At 39.5% G+C, this 18,867-nt stretch overlaps 1 protein-coding gene across 1 annotated transcript in view; it reads left to right on the top strand.

The window, feature by feature from the left end:
• The first annotated feature begins 1,042 nt into the window (after positions 1–1,042).
• The window catches only part of Kug (kugelei), a 64,656-nt gene continuing 46,831 nt past the window's right edge, over positions 1,043–18,867 (top strand). The window contains 1 exon segment of the mRNA XM_049840802.2: positions 1,043–1,406. The gene's annotated coding sequence lies outside the window, so the exon portion shown is untranslated.

An 18,867-nucleotide genomic window follows, 5' to 3' on the forward strand; every position in this document is an offset into this window, starting at 1 on the left:
TAGCGTATTATAATGGACATAATCGAAAGCCTGAGTCATGTCGCAGAATAAAGCACAAATAGGGTTTCGTCGTTACTAATAATATTATTCAAAAAGTCAAAGATTGCCATGTTAATGGTTCGGTGATGTCTGAATCCTTTTTGTTCAAATCAATCAAATCAATCCAAACAAGTGTGAAAAAAAAACCACTGCAAAGAGAAGAAGCCGCGAGCGTAGCGAGCGCGAAATTTGTGATTTTTGGGATGCAATGATATCTAAAGAAATTAGAAAAAAGTAACTGTCAAGTGAAAGGCGAAATTTTTGAGTCTTGGAACACAAAAATACTCAAACAAGTTTGAAAAAAAACCAACGTAAAGTGAAAAAGTTGCGAGCGCAGCGAGCGCGAAATTTTTTGAGTTTTGGGACACAAAAGCGAAATTATTTGGCACACAAAAGTCCTCCATCTCCTGAACAGCTTAGCAATCGTCAGCGTAGAGCGTCAGTTGTGTTTGCTACTTCAGGGCTATAACTTTTTGTTAGATTTGACTCAAAGAGCGCAGAAATGATGAAGGAACCGCGAGCGAAGCGAGCGGATCTTTCAATTTATTTTTATTGAAACGCTATTGGAATATTTTAAAATTCATGATCACATAAACCTAAGCATATATTACAGCGCGTTTATTAATCGTTTATTTATATGGATTGTGTACTCGTATAATTATAAAAAAAAAACTGTAAAAAAAATTAGCAAAATTTGCCGCCCCTCTAAATCTGCCGCCATAGGCACTGGCCTACTTGGCCTATTGGTAAATCCGCCACTGCCGCCATGCCGTAGTCTACAGATAGGTATTATAAGTGTAGGTATCGAAATGCAACCTCGGCGATGCAAATAATTTGCCTTTCACAAAAGTGCACGAGAAGCCAGTCAGCCAGCCTACTCACGATATGAGAGCAGGCAGAAAGCAAGTTTATAGGGCAAGCTGCGTGCGGAGAGAGCGCCTGTCGCCCCCGCGCCCCGCGCCGCGCCGCCCCCCGCGCCCTACGCGCCCGGCCGCCAACCGGTCTTTCCGACAGCTCGCGATGCAGGCCGGCCAGTCAGCCGACGACGGCGCCGCACTGAGCACGTGTCGCCCGCTCCGCGCCCCTCCCCCGCACACCTCTACGTACAGTCGCGTGACTCGCCCCGACCATTTACTTGTGAAACTTGAAACAAATCATCAGTGGCTGAGTGTTGGTGAAGAGCATGTGTGCGATCTGAGTGTTACCAGTGTGCAGTGCATAGTGCAGGAGCCGGTTCACCTCGTGTGCGGGCCAGTGTGAGTGCCGACAGTGTCTGTGAGGCTTAGTGCTTTCTAAACGAGTCCCGACACACCGACACGGTGTGCATTCCGTGCGATACACGGATTTCACATAAAACTACTTAAAAGGTGAGCAGTGACTAGTGAATATAGTGGGACTCCACCACAGAATACGAATAATAAATGTGTGAAACATCTAATCGATGACGAATATACTAACGTGCAAAGCCCATTAACATTGCTTCTAGTTAGCCTTCTCGCGACTAGGCAATAGGCAACATTTGCGTTTAGTGTTCGGTTGGTCGTAGATCAGCCGCCACTAAACATTAACATCGTCTGTGTCGTGTGTTTCACTGACCACTCAATAACAAACCGTTACACTGTTACAATTCAGCAGCTCCTGTTCACCGGGATTACTGTGTTGCCCTTGACTTATACACATATTATACTGTGAAATCCTACCTAAATTTCAACCTTCGTAAGTCCTAACTTTGTAGAATTGAATTCAGATCGAAAAAGTTGTTATCTGAAGATGTGAACGCAATTGAATGTCAAGTGGACACATTGGTCCAGTCCAACCACAAGTGGCTCCCACACACATCCGACCGTCGGACTACAACAAGACGCCACCAAAACGCAAACGTAAAGGTGGAATGTGCTTCTCAGTACCTCCACAAATGTAAACATCAATCAAAGAGTTATTGAAAAGATGAATTTCATTACAAGAAAGTATACAGCCAAGATTAAACAATATAAAACTTAGGTTATACCAAATTGCTTAGTAATCCCAAGATCAAGAAATTGTTGTGCTTAAATAGAGCTCCACTCGTATTTAGTGGTACATACGTACCGATGTACCTCCATCCTCCGATAACTTCGATAGAAAACTGAGGAGCCACCTATTCACATGATGACGTGATTAACCTCTCGAGTACGAGTGTGCGGGTTTTATTTTAGGTCAGACAAGTACAAAAAAATAACTTTTTAAGTTATGTGTATAAGTTTATCTTGGACACCAATGAAGGAAAAGGCGAAAGAAAACATCTTGAGTCTGCAATTGAGCTCTGAGCTATTATGCTGATTACTACTCAATGTATGCGAACAGGCTTGTACCCTGAACTGGAAAGATAATGTGCCTAAAAGTGAACATGACGACTAGAAAAAGTATACAGTGCCATGTGTTTATTACATTTCGTTCGTGGCTAAATATCGCCCTATGTGTTGATCATAACGTTAAGCAACTTAACGTTCCATGGTTGGGCGACTCTTTAATACACAACGACTTCCTCCGAATTTCGAAAGGGCTTCATTCGTAGATTCGTGTGTGGCAGTCGTTACGGGTAGTCAGAAGCAGTGGACGTCCTATGGCTGACATGATGATGATGATGATTATTTAGTGTTTTAGTCTGGTCACATTAATTACTGGCCTCGAATACGATAGGTATTTTATTACAAACCTGTTTGCACCACGTCTTTTTCAAACTCTGAAACTGAGCACACTAATAATTATACATATTTGAGTATAGTTACATTTAGTCGCCAGTGCTCATTAACTACTAGAACATAAGCCATCATCATCATCTCCTGAGCCTTTTCCCAACTATGTTGGGGTGGGCTTCCAATCTAACCTGATGCGGCTGAGTACCAGTGTTTTTACAAGGAGCGCCTGCCTATCTGACCTCAACCTAGTTACCCCGACAACCCGGTACCCCCGAGTTAGACTGGTGTCAGACTTACTGGCTTCTGACTGCCCGTAACCAGGATATTCAATGACAGCCGGGACCTACAGTTTATCGTGCCATCCGAAACACAGTCATTGGTGTCCAAGATATACTTAGAAAGTACATACAAACTTAGAAAACTCTCACCCACACACTACTCAAAATAATCCTAATAATAACTGAGTTCTAAGAAGCAGTCAAACTAATAACAATTCTTCATCATCATCGTGACGAGATGCCGAGCCGTCGAGGGTCTACCTTGACTCAAAAGTCAAGTCAACGATAGTCAATTAAATGAAGTTTCGATTATGACTAGAATTTTTGGACCTTCAAAAGATGTACAGATAATGAGAGATCAAACAATTTGTTTACTGTCGCAATATCGCAAGGAGGTATCGTTTGCTAAATTGCAATAACTCAGTAAATGATGCTATTCGTGGGCGGAGTAGACCTCCAAGTATGTTAGAGACAGTGGTGATCTCATCAAAGTTATCGTATTTAATTTCTTTATCAGTCTGATGCCCTGTCGTTCATTTGTTTTCCTTGGATCGCTCTTGGCGGAGCAGGTGATCCTTCCGATGAGAGTAATTTTTCAGAGCGAAAAAATAAATTTACAGTAAGAAAACATTATCGAAATACACAAATGGCCCAGTAATGTTAATTGTGAAGAATTAGAATGACAAACAAACATGCACCTGTGTTCAGGATAAGTGTCTTGTCGTGTACGTGCTTAGTGCTTGATGAGTCTTCGAGGAATGCTACATAATAGATGGCAATTTGATCCTTACAAGAATTAAACTTCTTATACAAATATGTTCTTATTTCACACCCGTTGCCCCTTTCAGTCCTTAATCAGCGGTGAGGTATATCTTTACCAGTGGTAAATTTTTACGCATTTTACATCGTAGTGGGGACACGATTCAGAAAATTTTGATTGTTGACAGTTTGTAGAAGCACATGTATGCACTTCAAGAGACGTCTGCAAATTATTACGAGTATTAAGTACCAATATCTCATAATATATATGTTTATTCTGATGTCGCGTTTTTGAAAATGTCACAAAATTTTAATAAACATGTCGTCCACGTAGACCATGCTAACCAAATATACCGGTCAGATCTTGATCAAACAATGGATAGGAACCCAATGAATGAAAGTGTTTTGAAAGTTAAAAGCATGTATATTTTAATTTCATCACTGACATTTCTTAATAATCTGATAATGGTTAACTTGAACATTAAAAGCACGCGTACACTACCTATAAACTTTTACTTGATTTACTTGGACGATAGTTGGTTAAGGCTCATAAATCGGTATGGATGAATGGAAGTGTACATGCAACCACAGTCCGGTATGGAAGTGACTAAAAATCATCATCCTCCTGCCCTTATCCCAATTTTATTTGGGGTCGCCGCAGCATGTTTTCTCCTTCCATACTCTTCTATCTGTCATCATCTCACAAGTAACATTCTTGCTTACCATATCTACTTTCACACAATTCATCTTCCACTATATCCGTCCACAATCAAACTCATCGTCTTCCTCACAACATGATTCCTCCGCATCACATGCTCATACCATGACAGCCGGTTTCCACGCAGTTTTTCTGATACCGGCGCCACTTTCAAACTTGCTCTTAATCGTTCCTTACTCTATCCATTCGCGTAACGCCACAAATATCTCTTAACATGGTAGTGACTAAAACTTTTATTAAATTAACGATTTTGTATTAACAATAATTTTTTTCCAACCACTGGGCCAACAGTCGCTTAGTCTGCAGGCTCGTAGACTTAATTTGAAAGTTAAGTACTGCCTCAGATAATTAATTAAATAACTACTTTATTTTTATTTTTGTTTCTGCTTCGATGGTTACCTATTTTAGCCCTCAAGGCCCTGTAGAAACTTGGAACATACAGTCAGCAAAGAACATTCCATAGACATTCACAGTTACGGCATTCGAGCAATGAGTCTTATGAAGACAGTGATTAGAGAAAAATCGAATACGCCATGTATTCAATGTTCAATTAGAAGGCCATAGAGGTAGAATAGGGTCGGAAGCCCAAAGGACATGAAGGTATCGGCTAGTGGGCGGCGGAGACAGCAGAGCGGCGCCGCGCGCGCGGAGCGTCGCGTCGCCGCGCGCCGACTGCCGGAGCGCCCCCTGACAACCACTTGACCTCTCACCTAATTCTACTAAATGTCGTCCATCATTACTGAATGCGTTCTTTACATAATCGAAGAGTATTACACGATGTACGTCCAGTCTAAGCTTCTACTGTGTGAATGTTTTTTTTTCTTAATAATCATATCTGTGAACATGCATGATATTCTCCGTAATGAAACACACTAACTGCCTGACTTGTTGCCAGATTTACATCACGACAAAATTTACTTGTGTATAGGAATTCAGTTTTTTACCACTTCTGACTCCTGCTGCTGTGGGACCAGCGTACATTTACAGACTAGAACTAAAACTTCAAACAATAACTCTTTGAAACACTTCCGCAGCCTTCGAGATTTTCTTAACCTGCATTTTGTGGATGAGTAGGTGGTCATTCTGAATAGGGATGATTACATTCAGTAACCAATTTTCTATTTAAAACTAATTTTGATATTACCTATGTAGACCGTTTAAAATTCGAATTTGAGTTTTAAGTTACAACTGAAAAGGAATGAAATGAATCCCCAGTGGTTGTCCGGGGATGGCTCATGTCATGCACATTTAAACTGATGTCGCAGCGCAGGTGATCACAGGCTCGCACACAAAGCAAGCAATGCACGCGCCTTGCTTGTTACTTTGTTAGCCACGCTTGTATCTAAGATTTTAGACTTTCATATTATTAGCTCTTCCTTTAGTAGTAACTAGCTGCTTTCCGACGGTTTCACTGTGGGAACTTTTGCTCGTACCCGTATAAAAATAGCCTATGTTACTCGGGAATATTGTAGGTTTCCAACAGTGAGACTTTTTCAAAACGGTTTAGTAGTTTAGCGTACAAACAAATATGTTTTCCCTTTAAAACGTCTGAACGTCTGCATTCATTCATATCTAGGAGATTGTTATAAGACGAAGATGCCGCCGCTAACTTCTGCTACCATGTTTTTAAGTTTACCTATGTGATCTGACTTAACACTTTTAGCACTTGATTTTAGAAATAAGCGGAAAAAATACAAATATTAAGTCATTTATTGCATCTATTTATTCCTCTGGCTAGTAGTTAATCGCCGCGCCATTTCCGATTGCGGTGGCTTTGGTACCCTGTCCAACTCTGTGTTGATTATAGTACCATTGATGATGATGTCCTCCCAGACGTGTCCGTCGACGGCGACACACTGTCAATTCCCGACAGTCTGTCTTCGCTCATGGGCCCGGTAGTGACTTGCGAACCCGAATTTGTTTTTAAAAACTCGGTCACATGATGCTATGTGCATCATAGTACCATTGCATAGGTCTTGGCAAGGCAAAAAAAGGTACTATGACGACTAGTCCCAAATCCTTGTCCATTTCGCTTGATAACGACCAATAGAATGTGGAATGTTCATAAATCATCAACGTAGATGTAGTTCTTAAATCCAACTGTGTCAACAAAAACTGGTAGAGAAACTTGTCGTGTGTTGTATTATTAACATCCACCATTTTAGCATCCAGCATCAGTGTTATCATTGAGGTTGATAAGTCAGGAGACAAAACGACCTTGGAACAGAATGGGTAACTGAAGATTCGCAAAAAAATTAAATTATAAATTTAAAAAAACCCCCGACCCAAAAAAGTACGCAATAATTATGACAAAAGGTTAAAAACGCTAAACCCTATAAAAAGCAAAGAATAACTTTTAACACTACGTAAACTAAATTTTTTCGTGTCGGGGGACCGCTCTAATTCATTACTTTAGATACGTGTTTTTTTTTTAACAAATGTTGTAATTAGGTAGGTATCATTTGATTTATGTAAGTATTTATGAAGGTAAAAAGCGGTCCCCCGACACGTCAAAATTTAGTTTACGTAGTGTTAAAAGTTATTCTTTGCTTTTTATAGGGTTTAGCGTTTTTAACCTTTTGTCATAATTATTGCGTACTTTTTTGGGTCGGGGGTTTTTTTAAATTTATAATTTAATTTTATTTCATGCTTTTTAAAGGAGCTCCTTAATTTTTCCTTCTTTCATTTAATTTATTTTATCTTAAGATGGGGTCGCTATATGCGATCTCGGCCAAAGGAAGCTGTTTAACAATCCTCATGACAAACTGGCTCTGGGAGAATTGCACAGATTGAGAAACATTTGGACATTCTAGATTTTCAGCAAAAATATAAATCGGTTTATCCATTTCATTCCGGCATTTCAGGGTTTCATCCGCCACATCCCATTTCCAGCATCAGGTTCTCGTCAATCAGAAACATGAAGAGAACTTGTCAAGACAAATTCACCGAGCCCAAACTCGATGGGTTTACTAAAAGGCAGTTCAGGGTTACGTCTCCTACCTTCGTGCCCTAACAGCAGACCAGCTCAGTGGTTCCAAAAGACATTAATGTTTCAAATTCCAGATCCCACATATACTTGCAAGTAAACTGAGCGTGTAACATTCCTCTATCACATCTAGCAAACGAGCTGATGACCTTGAAGACCTGAACCGATTTCCACCAAACATAGCTAAGAACACTCCCGACTGACATACCTTTTAAACAAAAAAAACCGCATTACAATCGGATCATCCGTTTGGGAGCTACGATGCCACATACACACACACACACACACACACACACACACACACAGACACGTCAAACTTATAACACCCCGTCGTTTTTGCGTCGGGGGTTAATGATTGTTAACATAGTACATTTATTACGACTCGAACACCTCTCCTGAAGAGGTGCTGAGAGATGTTGAAGAATTTCTCTTTAAAAAAGACGAATAAAAAGTTTTTTCAAATCAAATCATATGATGGTTGTATTGCCTTAGTATGACTCCATAGAATAGACTATTATAACCTTTGCTAATTGAGGCAAGCCCCAAGCTCCATCGTTTTTATTATTCTACACGTAAATACCTTTCTAATGATATATCGTACTTTACTGTTGGAGTGGGTACCAAACAAATCCCATACAACTTGCCAGTTTCCCTATAATTTTAATGCTCCTAGGAAGTCTAGAAGGTTTAATCCACCTTTGCGTGTGCCATTATCTTCAACAAATTATAGACAGAAGTCATACATTGTGCGTGCAACAGAAATTTTAACAGATTGTGTAAACAGCATGGTATAGATCCATTTCTTACTACAGTGTCCTCGGTCAGAATGCCGAAACGTTTTCATTTAGCTTTCAACTTATATGGTTGATTATTTAGCAAGTATTCCTTTCTCTGTACTTAAGTGTCCATAGAATTTAGTATTGTCCTGTACCCCATCAGTGAGGACTTGTTATTCGCTCTCAGATTAACTTACTATACCCTGTCTGTGTTTTTTAGTTGTTAGTCCTCCATATTATTTAAATAATCTCAATCGAATGTTATCGTAGACCCCACCAGACCTGAGCTCGGTTTCCATCCGAGCATTTTCTGTTGACTTGGTATAGACGGGTGGTCTCTGTGTGGGACACAAGAATATATCCGTGTGCCACGCGCAGTGTCCAGCTTTCGAAGCAGACAAGTGATACGGAGTCGGTTGCGTAAGATGCAGCTTATCGCATCGCGCGGCTGTGTGTGTGCGTGTACGCGGAGGAGACGATTTATGTTAAGTTCATCGGCCGCCTGTTAATAAACAAACGCGGACAGCGGCCGAGCGCCCCGCCCCCGGCCCCCGCCGTCTGCTGCCCCGGCCCCTCACCGCACTCCACGGTGCCACACTGCGAACTTTGTATTAAGATGTAGTGCCGGCATAGAGGTTAAACTTTAACTGCTACATTAGCTATCATGCCACAATCAGTAGCGTAGGAACAGCAAGCATAAGTAAGCAAGGCTACTAAGCCAACCAGTTGCATCCATCTATATTTAGTCACTGAATTTGAATGAGACATTCTGTTCTCCAAACCAGGATTCCAAGAGATTGTCCTGCACTACATTGCAATCGTATAGGCTTGTAGAGTGGCCATTCAAAACTTTGTTTTGTGGAAATATTACTCGTTAAGAATTTGAAGTGCGACGCATAGAGGCAGGTTTGTGGCACGATAAGGCGTGGTGGCGGGGCCCGCACGCACACACGTGCTCGCGTGTTAGTAAACACGCGGTGTGCGTGCGCGCAGCTGCCGGCGCCGTCCCCCGTCCCCGCGCCCCGCCCCGCCCGCCGTGCCCGCTCGTATTGTTCGCCACTGCCTGCGGGATGTTGCCGTACCTGAGTTGGCTCGGAACCAAATTCGCCCTTCCGAAGCTGCTTGCTCACGGTTGCTTGCTTTACCTGGTCGAGACGTTTCTTCAAAAATGTAGCTACCTGGCGGCCTTTGTACCTTCTTTGTTAAGGTAGAAATATTAGTTCAAGTTTCAACTTGAACTAATTTTTTTAGAGGAATTATATATTATTAAGTAGATAAGTTGGTATTGCACTTAAACTTAACTGCAGTTTAATCTAGTTGTTCATATTAACTGGATTTTCAACTTATTTTTTCTCGATGCACCATAATTTTATCACACTAACAATCTTTCGTCTTTAGAGGCGAAAGTTTGCGGCTGTGTACGTAAAGCTACTTCTTTACGATTAAACAGCTAAACGGATTTTGATCAAACTAGGCATACACCTAGTAACATATTCCATTCATTAAACCCTTTTAAAATAGACACACAAAGTCCAGAACACCAAGATTCTCATAGGTATCCGTTTATTTGTAAAAAAAAAATATTTGTTTTGGATAGTTTCTTATCTACACACTGTAAGTTATTTTTAAATCAATTAAAATCCCATTATGAATCCATCAAGCGGCATGATGATGATCTTGAAAGGAAACCAGATTACATACTTAGGTAAGCAAAGGTAAGCAGAAAACAGTAGGACATTTATTTCTATTCATGACAGATTATAGACACTGTTGAGGTTAGGCCAATGACCTGAAATTACTTACCTCTGACATCATCACAGCTTCCAACATTTTGTTCATATATCCCACGTCCAAATCTATACTAATATTATAAAGCTGAAGAGTTTGTTTGTTTGTTTGAACGCGCTAATCTCACAAACTACTGGTCCGATTTGAAAATTTCTTTCAGTGTTAGATAGCCCATTTCTCGAGGAAGGCTATAGGTTACTTTTTATCCCGGTACGGGAAGTAGTTCCCACGGGATGCGGATGAAACCGCTGGCAGAAGCTAGTAATTAATATATATAATACGTCCGATTAGGAGACACCACATCGGTCAATGGGTCGTCTTAGGGGCGGCATTTAATAAACAACGAGATAAGTAGAACAAAAAGTTAGTTATAATTATAACTGTAATGATAGAAGTATGTTTTGGATTTAGTTTGAATGTGTTAGCAGCCGCGTAACGTGCACAAAGGAAGGCCCTGGCAGCTGAGCGCCGGCGGCGCCAGGCGGCGTGACTCAGCGCTGACGTGACACACGGCGACCGTGACGCCGCACCCGACCCGCGACACTCGCCGATGCCACTTTATTCTGATTACGACTTGCCACCTCCGATTACTTCAGTGTTGCGCGCACTACACTAGAAATATCTAACTTGTTAGTGCAGTCGGTTCTATTGCGAAACTACTGGCCATGCAGTGCAGAGAATAACGCACACGTACAGGTGATGCTAGCTCAGTACCTAAGTACTTGTCGCAGTTGTCGCATTGGGAATATCCAAAAGGAATAGATCGATGTAAACAGCCGGCACTTATTGCTATCTATCGGGCGACGCAAGAAGTAGGGCAGCACGCGCGTGCGCTCACACGCCGACAATAGCGTTGTCGGTAATGCAAGATTAGAGTAACGCATTACAAAACCGAGGGTTACGTGATTGTAGACCAGGGAGGCGTAAGCTTCCGTCGGTTATTTAACGAATACCTTGTACCGACGGGTTGTTTAAAAATTACCTGGATTGAGTACCTACTTCCTGCAAATTGACCAGGTGTGAAAATGTCTAAAATCCCATTAATATATATCTAGGTCAGAGATTTTAATGACTAGGAATTAATTTAAGTAATATCAGAAATCCAAAGTGACTACGTTGTAAAAAGTCCCAACAGCTTTGACTTTCGTTGGTGCTGTAAAGTTCATATTGTTTGACAAAGCAAGTGATATCTTATTAAGTCTATTGATTATACTTTACCCGAAACACTTGATTTAAGAACTTAAGCTGACCGATTTTATACTTCATTCGGATCCATTTCATCAAAGTATGGTGTTAAGATTGAGAAATTGTGGTAAGTGAACATTAGGTAAGCCTGAAAGCCTCGAAAGGGCAGTTTTAAACTACCACTTTTGCATGGGTTTTACCCCCGCGTACCCCAGGGGAGTTTCACGTTGCCGGACAAAACATTATGTTACTCGGGGATAGTCTAGCTGCCACCCAATACTGAAAGTTTTTTTAAACCGGTTCAGTAGTTTTGGAACCTTACTATACATTCAGTCGTAGATAGATCAACACAAGTTAAAACTGCTGAATTACACCTCTATCCCTGAGTGACTATGCCCTAGATCCCTAGAAGAAGATCTTTGGTAATGTCTAAGCACACGGAAACAACTCGCTAACGAAGCAGAAGTACTTTTAGGGGATGGTGCACATATTCCGATAAAATCGTCCACACAAAATAATGTCTGCCATGCCATGCACACGGAACTACATAGGAGTCCCGGACTAGTGGAAGACGAACGTGCGTACGTAGCCAACAGCCAACACGCTGAACACTCTTTTGAGACCACTTCAATTAAAGTATGTGATGATAAATTTATTATTTGGGAGGGGTCTCCTAAATAAATGGTTCGGAACCCTTTGTGCGACTCCGACTAGCATTTGCCCGTTTTTTTTCATTCGCCGAATAGATTTAAGTAGATACATTTTACTGTGACGTTATAAATAGTATTTTGTTTTCACGATTTACGATAAGCAGTAGGTACCTACCTAAGTTTTTTTTATCACAGCAGGCTATGAGCTAAACAGTTGCTTTATCTTAACACAAGGCGCATTGGCGGCGCCGGGTCACTGCCTACCTATAATATAATTAATCAGTACGATTAGATCAAACTAAATGTAGGTACCTACCTACTAATTGTTAAAACTATAACGTCGCTCGCTAAAATCGTCGGTTTCAAAATCTGGCGATGTGAATATAATTAATCTATTGAGTTATTGGATAAACCAGAGTTGCTGTCTGTAGGAACCTGCACAAAACATTCGGTACCCCTTTAAGTGAATTTATGACTCAAAGAGGACAGGTAAAGTTATCGGCACGGATATCGAGCCATGACCTTCACCTGCGCAGAAGCGATTTATTGGTTTATTGCCTTATGTGTACAGTGCGCAAAGCGATCCCCACTCTTCCGCCGAGAGCTCAATATCCGTGCCGGTAACTATACCTATACAGAGTTAGAGTGTGGAACTTATCACCCAGAAGATCTAGTGCACGTAGAAAAGCCCAAAATGAGAACCAATTTAAAACTCAACAAATACCTACTTCTTAAAATCGACATATTACAAAAAACTGAAAAAATTATTAGTAAAAACTAGACTGGTTATGTATGAATTTCGGTGGTAATTTTGGTTTGTACGAACTTATTTCAATACTTAATCCTTTTTTTATTTGAAAGAAGACACGAGGATTTCGGCCCGACCCGGGAATCGAACCCGAGACCTCGTGCTCAGCAGCCGCGCTTGCGACAGCTAGACCAACGAGGCAGTTATAATTCTAACTAGGTACCTAATATACCTATTATAAATGCGAAAGTAACTCTGTCTGTCTGTCTCTTCTCCACGCCTAACCTACTGAACCGATTTGTAGGAAATTTTGGTACAGACATGGTTTGGAACTTGAGAAAAGACATGTAATAATTTTTATTACAAAAAAAATAAAATTTATTCCGGACATATAGCGCCATCTATTGGTCAAACCAAGAATCTGCTGGAAGTCACTATTCCACGCGAACAAAGTCGCGGGTAAAGTTTTCAATTGAAATTATGTACCATAACCACGTACTGCTAAATGTTTCTGGTGTATTGATTTCACCGTACTGATTTTAATAAAATTTGGTACATAGATGGAGTTGACCTTGAGAAAGAACATAGGATAGTGTTTATCCCGGATTTTAGAAGAATTCTCTTGGAAACGCGATATAACCGAACTCTACGCGGGCGAAGACTTACCATACGGGACTTACCATAGACACTCATATTAACTGGAAGACGCACATACAAAATATTAAATCCAAGATCTCCAAATTTGTTTACGCTTTCCGCGAAGTAAAGGTAACCACGGACCTACCAACTGCTCTAAGCACTTACTACGCGTATGCGCACTCCTGGTTCAGCTACGGCATCATCATGTGGGGAAACAGCACCGACGCACCATCACTCTTCACTCTACAAAAGAAACTAATCCGCATACTAACAAACATAGAACAAACAGACAGCTGCAAACCTTATTTCCAAAAACACAAAATACTCACATTACCATGCATCTACATATTAGAAATATGGAAATTCGTTAGGAGATACTCAATAGTTATGATGATGACCGAGCAAGCGAAGGATTCTAAAATTGAAACACGAGCGCAGCGAGTGTTTCAATAATTAGAATCCTGAGCGATAGCGAGGGAATCAAAAGAGCACAAGGTGAAAAATCTTTGCACTCGAGTGCAACACGTAACTTTTCATCCCACCTCATCGAGGAAATTTAAAAACAAAATGGCGCGCACATATGAGTATCAAATTAAAAAGTAGTACCTATTAAAGCTCATTTATTTGAAAACTCAGTTTTAAATTATATAAATTAAACGAGGTCAAAAATCTACGTAAAAACAATAATAAAAATTACTTAATTAATTGAATAATTATTTTAAGCAGTATTTTATTTGTTGAATATATATTTGTTTGAAAAGTCTTATCAAGATTGTCACAAATGGAGTACTTATTGCACACGATGTTCTAAATTCAAATCACTTTGCCGCTCTAGAGGATAAAAACGGCTTTTGCGCTCAGATATCAAAGGGTAAAACTACTCTTTCCGAGATGGTGGGATGAAAAGTTCTTTACCAAACGCGGAGACAAACACACCAATAGATCACTGAGACACAAAAATATGCTGATGCTACCTACCTCCAACATGACACTACACTCCAACAGCCCCTACGTGATGTGCATCAAAATGAGTTATTCCCAATTTGTCATTAGTACCGATTGGTCACCAACTATTTTTTCCATACACCAAGTCCCAATTGGTCATTCGAGCAAAATAAATAATTTAATATTTAAATTTTGAGTTCCGATTCGTCACCCGCATAAAATTTCACGTATCAGAGTACCGTCAGAAATAAAAGTGTTAGAAGAAATTTTAAATGAAAAACTTCGATGTAGGTAAAGGTATAGCTCTCATATAAATATAACATTAAAACACAGGTGAAGACAACTTGGGCATTTTATAAACCCGAAAAATAATGTGACTCGATACTTTTTGTGCCGGTAACAAAAGTACCAGGGGCCCATAACTAGCAAAGAGATTGTATACATAAAAATGATGAATGATGGTGTAAATTGGTATGTTTATCTACAATTAGGAAAATAACGTAAAATCCTGACACTCTTGACTGCTATACTACTGTAAGTTATGCGGTCCTAGTACACGGTGGGCAGTTCCATGGACACTCGTTGATTGGTATATTACTCATCTGATTTATGCGATCCTGGTATTTTGGTTTTGGCCGTGCGGTGTGTGACGCCGTTGAAATTGCGATTTTATTAATAGTCTTGCCATATTCGGAAAAAACATAACCAAAATAAATAAATAAAAACATACTACAATATTGTAAAGCTTATCTTGTTGACAGTACTTTTTACAAAATAAAGTACGGATGACCAATTGGGACTAAGCAAAATAAAATATTTTATTGAATGACCAACTGGGACACGTTTTTTATGGATGCCAAATCACTAAAATGACGAATCGGGCATAACTCATCAAAATATATGTATGTATAATAAATTGCCCAACAAAATTAAGGACGAAACAAGTGACACAAAGTTCCTGAATATCCTAAAACTTTTAATAAAAAAAGCAAACTATACAATCAACGAGTATATTACCGATAAAGAAATAACTTAAAATTAATAAAAGCAACATATAAAGAAAAATAACTATAAAACGAAGCTATGCTATACAAAGATATACCTACGCAATATTATAATATAAATAAATACTTAAATAATATACTACATACTACCTACTATATCACATTAAACGCCTTCCTCTCTTATAACTATTTGCTGTGCCCATCAGGGTCCATAATTGTGACTACCACTATTATTTTATATTTTTCACCAAATGTACATTATGGAATGCAATAAATGATATGATTATGATATGAAGCCGCGGGCGGAAGCTAGTAATTATAGAAGGCTCTTATTTTACTACGGCATCAGTCGCATCAATGTCAGCGATAGGAATCTAGAGAAAATCAAGTTTAAACATCAAATATTTCAATGGTGAATTTTAACGACCAAATGGGACAGATTTGACCTACTTTCGACTCGGCAAATTTTACTGTTTAGGCCATATTAGTTTATCCTAAGTTTATATCAGGATCAACTAGTTTGGTCTATCCTAATCTGGTTAATCCTATCGCGTATAGGAAGAACTAGTTTAGCCTAGGCAAAACAAGTTTGTTCTGAAATCTGGTTTGGCCGGTAACGATATATGTTTTGGAGATAAATATAATGACCACCATAAAATGCTTTGATACCCTTAGTTTTGTAACCAAAAATATCTAATTAACACCAGAAAAATAAAGTCTAAAAATATAATAGTACCAGCTATTTTAGTCACGACTCCATTTTAAATGGTACTCGACCACCAAATAAATGATCACCAAATCTTGACGACCAAATTAATCTATTATTTTTGCCTAAATAAATCACTGTGATTGCCATTAAATGTAGGCATATCTATACCTACTAATATTATAAAGAGGAAAATGTTTGTTTGTTTGGTTGTAATGAATAGGTGTAACATAGTGTACATAACATGTACACTATTGCTTTGTTAACTTAATAAGAAATAAAAAAAAATAAAAGAACAAATCAACGGACAAACGCATTATTTTATATATACGGAGTAACCGGTACCTCGGCGCGCGGCCCGAAGGCGCGAGCGCCGCGGCGACCATGCGACAGTCCGCAGCCAAACTTCTCAAGGAACGGACGCTGTCGCTTTGGCAGGTTTTGATATCTTGCTACCGCCAATTGCTATTTTTAATTGACCAAATAAAACATTTGAATATTTTCTCGAAGACTGGATTGCTTCTTCTTAAATTAAAAGTTGTTCTAATAAGTAATAAGTGTCTGTGATTCCCAAACTTGGGAATTACGTCACGGTTTAACTGACTGAACCGTGTATTGGATCTGTCGTCTACAACGCCTGTGTGGAGTGGCCGAGCTGACCGGGACTACGCCTGGAGGACGGGAACTCGCCAGGGAAGTGTGGAAGGCTAGACAAGTGCGCAACGACCTAGGCCGAACCTTGAATTAGTTTTTTTAATATATCTGCATTTATTTTTTTAACCCCCGACGCAAAAACGACGGGGTGTTATAAGTTTGACGTGTCTGTGTGTGTGTGTGTGTGTGTGTGTGTGTGTGTGTGTGTGTGTGTGTATGTGGCATCGTAGCATCCAAACGGATGATCCGATTTTAATGCGGTTTTTTTTGTTTAAAAGGTATGTCAGTCGGGAGTGTTCTTAGCTATGTTTGGTGGAAATCGGTTCAGGTCTTCAAGGTCATCAGCTCGTTTGCTAGATGTGATAGGAATGTTACACGCTCAGTTTACTTGCAAGTATATGTGGGATCTGAAATTTGAAACACTAATGCCTTTTGGAACCAGTGAGCTGGTCTGCTGTTAGGGCACGAAGGTAGGAGACGTAACCCTGAACTGCCTTTTAGTAAACCCATCGAGTTTGGGCTCGTTGAATTTGTCTTGACGAGTTCTCTTCATGTTTCTGATTGACGAAAACCTGATGCTGGAAATGGGATGTGGCGGATGAAACCCTGAAATGCCGGAATGAAACGGATAAACCGATTTATATTTTTGCTGAAAATCTAGAATGTCCAGAGGTTAATCTTTATTGTTTCTCAATCTGTGCAATTCTCCCAGAGCCAGTTTGTCATGAGGATTGTTAAACAGCTTCCTTTGGCCGAGATCGCATATAGCGATCCCATCTTAAGATAAAATAAATTAAATGAAAGAAGGAAAACTTAAGGAGCTATTTTAAAAAGCATGAAATAAAATTAAATTATAAATTTAAAAAAACCCCCGACCCAAAAAAGTACGCAATAATTATGACAAAAGGTTAAAAACGCTAAACCCTATAAAAAGCAAAAAATAACTTTTAACACTACGTAAACTAAATTTTGACGTGTCGGGGGACCGCTCTTTACCTTCATAAATACTTACATAAATCAAATGATACCTACCTAATTACAACATTCGTTTAAAAAAAACACGTATCTAAAGTAATGAATTAGAGCGGTCCCCCGACACGACAAAATTTAGTTTACGTAGTGTTAAAAGTTATTTTTTGCTTTTTATAGGGTTTAGCGTTTTTAACCTTTTGTCATAATTATTGCGTACTTTTTAAATTCTAAACCTAGTTTTATTTCTTTTCTTGTACACGTTCTATACCCGTGACATAGGCTCAAAAACTACTGGACCGTTTTTAAAAAGTCTTTCACCATTCGAAAGCTACATTATCCACGAGTAACATAGGCTATATTTTATCCCGGTACGGGCAGTAGTTACCACGGGACGCGGGTGAAACCGCGGGAAAACGGCTAGTTATTAAATAAAGTAGGTATTATGATTCCATATTAAGTTGTGTATATAGACTCCACGTAGGTAGTCTTGTTTGCACTGCCCCTAGAGTACAATTAAAAACCGCGTAGGCGTGGAGGGGCGAGACGGCCTGCGAGCTGAGGCACAGGTAGTTTTGAGCGTTAAAACCATCTGCGACGATAAGCTCGCATGGGACCGCCGGAGCCCCGCAGCGCCGGAGCCGTGACAGAAGCCATGCTTGCTGCATGTTGCATGTTTGCTTCCATGCTGCATGCCTGCTAACATATATATCAGGTTTGGGATAACAATGATTTATTTGGACTCATTTTGCTTAAATAGGATAGCAGAATTTGAAAACTTTGGTTATAATGTTGGTTTAATTTTAGTGATCATTTACTATTTTTGGCTTAGGTACTCATGATTTACTTGGAGTAATTTTACTTAAGAGGCATTCTGCTGTGGGGACGAGCTGCTGACATTGAATGCATATTTATCTTACAAAAGCGAGCGGTCAGAGCTATGTACAACTTACGTGGTCGTGAATCTCTTAGGGAACTGTTTAAAAAAATTAATATCATGACCGTACCTTGCCAATTTATTTATGAAAATATCATGTATGTTAGGAAAAACTTACATTTGTTTGATAAAATATGTGATAGACATAATTATAACACTAGAAATAAAAATAAGTTAGCTATCCCGCAGTTTAGATTATCTAAAGTACATACATCTTTCATGGGATATTGTGTCAAATGTTATAATAAAATACCAGACAACATTCTGGAATTGAATGACTTGCGGTTTAAAACTCATATAAAAGCCACACTTTGTAAGCAAGCATATTATAAATTAGAAGATTACATTCAAGATAAAAATGCTTGGAAACATGCTGGTCCTGCTCCATAGGACATACTGACAATATCT

Source organism: Helicoverpa armigera, chromosome 10 (assembly GCF_030705265.1).
Source record: "Helicoverpa armigera isolate CAAS_96S chromosome 10, ASM3070526v1, whole genome shotgun sequence".
Taxonomy (NCBI): Eukaryota; Metazoa; Arthropoda; class Insecta; order Lepidoptera; family Noctuidae; genus Helicoverpa; species Helicoverpa armigera.